Here is a 5,803-nt window from a genome sequence, read left to right as displayed (position 1 = left end):
CAAAAATGATATGTGGTATAAAAAATCTAGCCATGATCTTGTGAATGAAAACTGAGATTTTGCTAGTAGGGGAGAAACAGAGGAACGACTGTTGGTTAGTAAGCCAGAAGTGTCCACCACACTCGTCAAGTTGCTTAGATTTTCTTTGCCTCGGTGTCCCCAGGTGTAAAATTGCAATAATAATAAATACCTCAGAGTGTGGTTTTGAAGATTAAATAATACACAGAAAGTACTTAGAATAGTGGCTGTTATACAGTAAGGGCTCAAAAAGTGTTAGCACTTATTGATACCATTTTTATTCCTTGTTATTATTATAACTATATTATAGTTGTTATAATTATAATGCCACCTTAAATCCAGATAGATACTGAGGAGCTTATATTCTGGTTATAGGGGCCAGACTTACACTTGGAAACCAAGAAGAGAGTCCCTTGCTACCTAGTCTTTGCATATACTCTTCCTTCTGTTTGAAACACGATTTATCATCACCTCTCCCCAGCCTCAGCCTGGCAAATTCCTATTCATTGCACTATGTCAGCTTAGTTGTGTCCCTGTCCCCATTCTTTAGATAACCTGTCTATGCTGAACAGCGCCATAATCTTCATCATGATAGCAGTATTATATCGTGATTTCCAGTGTGTAGCACAAAGTAGATGTGTAGTGGGAACTTGTTGAATAAAGAAATGAAGGAATGTGTTTCACTTAGAACTCTTTTAGTTATAAGTGACAGAAAAACACAATCTAACCATGTTTAATCAAAAAAGAAACTTACAGACCTCATAACTGAAAAGCCCAGAGGTTGGGTTGACTTCAGGTATGGTTCGATCCAGGGGCTGAGATGATGGCATTAATGTTTGGTTTCTTTTCATCTCTTAGCTCTGCCTTCTTAAGTGTTGGTTCCATTTCCAGTCTTCCCATGGCATTCCCTGGTGTCTTCAGATGCTCATTTTTCCTATAATCTTGGGGACAAAGAACAAGTTCCTCTTTCCCACTGGTCCCACCAATAGTCTAACTGATTCTTATTGGGTCACATGTCTCTGCAAAAAATCACTGTGGCCAGGGTTGGAGTTTGGTAGAGGTTTCCTGTCCTGGAGCACAAGGATTGACAGTGAGAGGCAGGATTCCCAAGGGAAAATTTGGGATACTGTATGAGAATGGGGCAATGGATGCTGGACCACAAAACAATAGATGTTCACTATAAAATGAATGAATGGATGGGTGAATAAATGAATCAGTTATGCAGGGCCAAGTAATAAAATCAGGTATATAGAAGAAAGTGCCATAGAATTTGTGGTAGAACAGAATAATAGCCCCCCAAAGAGATCCACATTATAATCCCTGGAACCTATGAATATGTTACCTTACATGGCAAAGAGGAATTTAGGTTGTGGATGGAATTAAGGTTGCTAATCATCTGACCTTAAAATAGGAGATTATCCTGGATTGTTTGGGTATACCCAATGTAATCACAAGGTTTCTTAAAGGGAAGACAGATGGGGTACCTGAGTGGCTCAGTCGGTTAAGTCTCTGACTCTTGGTTTCGTCTCAGGTAATGATCTCAGGGTCCTGAGGTCAAGCTCTGCATTGGACTCCGGGCTCAGTAGGGAGTCTGCCTGAGATCCTCTCTCTCCCTCTGCCCCTCATCCTACTTGAGTGCATGCACACATACACACACACTCTCAAATAGATAAATAAATCTTTAAAGAAAAGGGGGGAAGACAGAGGCAGAAAAGGAAGTCAGAGTGATGTGATGTGAGAAGGACTCAACTCACTGTTGCTGACTTGAAGATGGAGGAAAGGGCCTTGGGCCACGGAATGTAGGTATCCTTTAGAAGCTGGAACAGGCAAGGAAGTAGATTACTTCTAGAGCCTCCAGAAAGAAACACAGCCATGCTGACACCTTGATTTTTAGCCCAATGAGACTCATTTTGGACTTTTGACCTGCAGAACTATAAGATAATACATTTATGTTATTTTAAGCTACTAAGTTTGTGGTAATTAGTTATGACAGCAATAGAAAACTATGGAGTTCAAAGAGAATAACAGGTATTTTCTCCAGAATACATGAGTGAATGACTGAATGAATGAATGCTACAGGACCACGGGATGAAATCAGGGTTAGAGAGAAAAGTGCCGTAGAGCTCAAAGGAGGGAGACATCTTTGTAGGCGTAGTCAAGAAAGGGTTCTTGGGGAAGGCAGGATTGTGGTTGTCATATTTTATAAGCCTAACAAAAGGAGAGGGATTTCTGGCTGAGAAAAGTGGAATGTTCGAAGGCAGGAATGAATGGACATATTGCCCACTGGGATTGCAAGGTACAGTTGGAGGAGAGCAGGAGGTGGGGTTAGGTAGGTAAGGAAGGGAGGCTGAGGGGGGTTCCACAAATGTGGGGTAAGATGTTTCTATTCGTTCCAGTTAGCCAAGAGAAGGCAGTGTACATTTCTGAGCAGAAGCCTTTCGTGATGAAACAGTGGTGTCCGAGATGAATAAGGGACAATAGCAGCCGGAGGTGGGCCGGGCCGGCTGCGTGGAAACGGGGAGCGGGCCGCCCGTCTGCAGGAGCAATGACTGTGACTCAGCAACTGAGTAGACATGAGGGAGGAAGCAGAGAACCCTGGAAGGCGGAGGGGTCTTCGCTGGGGGCTCTTCTCTGTCCATGACTTCAGGTGGTCAACCAAACTCCCAAGATTAGATGCAAAATTTGGAGTGTTTGTGAGTTTTCCTGGGGAGAAGGCCCACATCATTTATCAGATTCTCAGAGGGCTCTGTGACTCCAGAAAGATAATATAACTGATGTCAATTTTTAATACGCTTTATTGAAGAAGAATAAACATACATAGAATATACACCCAAAGAACAGTGTTCATATTATAAGTGTACAGCTCGTTGGATTTGCACAAACTGAATATCCCTAAGTAACCAGCGCCGGAACCCCACCAGTACCCCGGAAGCTCCCGTGCCCCCTGCACCTCCTGGCCATCGCATACACTACCTTGACTTCTGACTGCTGAGCGAGGACGCTGGGCTGCATCCCATCGGGCACTTGGCAACCCCGAGCCCCTGTTTCTAGAAGCAAGGATAGGGTAGAAGACCACACACCAGAGCTTTCCTCTAGGGGTTTTCAGAGAGAATTGCTTGAGAGAACCCCACTTTAGAGCTCTCCAAACATGCCCACGTGGCTTCAGCTCAGGGCAGGACCCCTCCAAGGAGACTTCCTTCTCAGGTTTCCGACCATTCGACTTGTGGCCAAGCCCCAGCTCTCCCCCAGGACTTGAAATCTCTGCACTTGCCTCCATGAGCGGCACACCTCCCTGGAATCCTGGGGGCCGGGCCTCGGGAAGAACAAAATCTAATTTGGGCATTTCATTTTGTGAGGTGATCATTGTTTGACTTCCTCTCCCGGTTTGGAATCAAGGGCCAAGAACGCAGACTCTTAAGTACGTAGTTACCAAGCCGTGCGTTTAGGCGGCGGCCAGGGGCTCGACCTCGGGCTAAGAGGGTTAGCCGCCCGCTGAGGCTGCGAAGTATTAATAGGAAGTCATCCTGCTGGGGGCGCAGAGCACATTCCAGCAGATGGAGGCCGGAGGGGACATCGATGGCACATAATAGGGTTCCGAGCCCATCTATTTGCCTTTTCAAACAATAGTCAAATGAATTGCAGTAACTAGATTTCTAGTTCGCCTTCTGCCTCAGCCCATCAAAGCAGGGAACCCAAGCAAAAGAAACGAGGTGAAGGTTTTCACGGCCTCACCAAGAATAATGGATACTGTCAGAGAAAAGGACCCAAAAAAGAAAATTAGATTTCCTCGGAGAAACTCAGAGGAGACGGGAGGGGTGAGCCGGTCATGCCTCCCTTGGTCTGGGGCCAGGAGGGCCTACCTTTCTTCCCGGCCACCCGGCAGGGCAGAGCAGAGCCCATCACAGCCCATTTCCAGGGGCTGCCCTGATGCCTGAGCTCTGTGGAGACTTCGTGGTATTGGTTTCTGTTGGATGTCGTCTGGGCTTTCAAATTCCTTTTCTTTGGAGAGAGTTTCACTACGATGTTGTTTGTTCTCCTGGGTGGAGCCCGGCCTGGGCGGGACTGTGAAGGTGTAGGACCTGTTTGGGTCCCTTCTCCTGCCCTTTCTCCTTTCCAAGCCCTTCTTCTCTCTGTAGTTTCCCTCTGTGGCTCCCCCTCCAACCTGAGTGGGCCCCGCAGACCAGAGAACCCTGGCCCTTTCAGGGGTCCAGGCTGAGCTCCTGTGTAAAAAAGCTGTGTGGCCAGACACGGTGCTTTTGGTGTCCCCTCTGCTGGTTTTTTTGCGGGGGGGGGTTGTGTGTGTGTGTGTGTGTGTGTGTGTGTGTTTGTTTTGCTTTTGCTTTTGAGAAAATATACAGTCAAAGCTAATAAGATTTCAGAAAAGCTCTTTAAAATGTTAATTTTTTCCTAATTATAATAGGGAATAAATAAAATATATTTATTTGAACATAAAATAAAGAACATAAAAGCTGTTGAAACATAAAAATAAAGGTGCCCTGAAAGCATCCATTTGCAAGTGGCAGAGTGAATAGCTCTATTAATCTGGATTTCTGCCCCAAACCCAGCTGAATGATACTAACTAAATGATGATGGTAAACCACATAAAAACAAAGAAAGGGAAAATGACAGAAGTCAAGAGAATGGAAGACGGGAGGTAGGAGCGAGAGTAAGGATCTTCTTCAAGAGTGAGGGCATCTGTTACCTAAGAGCCTGTAAGCTGACGAGCAAGTTGACTTACCCCACAGAACCTCTGGATGTCCAGGCATTGGAGCACCGGGCTTTTGGGTAAGCCAGGGTGCAGGTGGGCCCGAGCACAGGATGGGTTTCAGGTCTAACTAAGGAGCAGTTAGACCCTCGGAGCTCCTTCCCGAGGCTGAGTATCTGGGCAACCCTCCCTTCCTCATCCCGGCTGAAGATGGAATGCGTCTTCTCTGGGGAGTCTGAAACTGAGAGGTTCTATGCTGAATGTGCAGGGCCTCAGCTTCTTTCCACCACTCGGCTCCCAGAATGCAGCAGTCAGCTCACACTTCTGTACAGGTAGATTGGACAGATGTTCTCAGGGCAACTAGATCAATACAAGAGTAAATCCTACAGGTACTGTGCTTAGAATTCGCCCAGGGGAGTGGCTGGATCCTTCTTGGTGGGTGCTTCCCTTGTAAGTGAGTGAATAGCTAAACCTATATCTTAGTCCATTCTGGTAGCTCTAACAATATATCACAGACTGGGTGGCATATAAAGCTTATTTTTAAAGTTCTGGAGGCTGGGAATTCCAAGATCAAGGTGCTAGCATGGTTGGGTAAGGACTGTCTTCTGGGCTCATAGCCAGGGCCATTTCTCTGTGTCCTCATATGGTGGAAGGGACCAGGGAGCTCTTTTATAAGAGCATGAATCCTATTCACGAGGGCCCCGCCTTCATGATCTAATCATCCTCCAAAACCCCGTCTCCAAACGCTATCCCACCAGGCATTAGGGTTTCAACACATGAATTCTGAGAGGATGCAAACATGCCGTAAGAGCTTCCTCTCAATATGGCCAAATACTGAAGGCAGCTTCTAACTCGAAACACAGATACTAAAATAAATTATCAGGGAAACAAACACAGAGGAAACAAAGACAATGCAGTGATAAAAAGAAAGGTTTAAAAACATAGATTAGCATTAGCTTCAGAGAAGTAGACAATTATATCTAAGAGACAAGAAGAGAATGTGGTAAGAAAGCACTCAACTTTTTGATAGTTAAAAATATGATAACAATGAAAGTTTCAGTAAAAGACTATACATTAAAG

The 5,803-nt window shown here is 45.4% G+C and overlaps 1 long non-coding RNA gene across 1 annotated transcript; it reads right to left on the bottom strand.

Moving 5' to 3' along the window:
• Window positions 1–831: 831 nt before the first annotated feature.
• LOC148164392 (uncharacterized) lies at window positions 832–5,021 on the bottom strand. The gene is made up of 3 exons (XR_015768260.1): window positions 4,757–5,021; window positions 1,773–1,949; window positions 832–959 (listed from the first exon to the last, which is right to left on the bottom strand). It is a non-coding gene; the product is annotated as an uncharacterized LOC148164392 (long non-coding RNA).
• Window positions 5,022–5,803: the final 782 nt, after the last annotated feature.

Source organism: Eumetopias jubatus, unplaced genomic scaffold (genome assembly GCF_037043125.1).
Source record: "Eumetopias jubatus isolate StellerSeaLion01/CBP00866 unplaced genomic scaffold, mEumJub1_p1.0 scaffold_5, whole genome shotgun sequence".
NCBI classification, from domain to species: domain Eukaryota; kingdom Metazoa; phylum Chordata; class Mammalia; order Carnivora; family Otariidae; genus Eumetopias; species Eumetopias jubatus.
The sequence above is the reverse complement of the archived record's forward strand: the minus strand, read 5'-3'. Positions and strand labels throughout refer to the sequence as shown.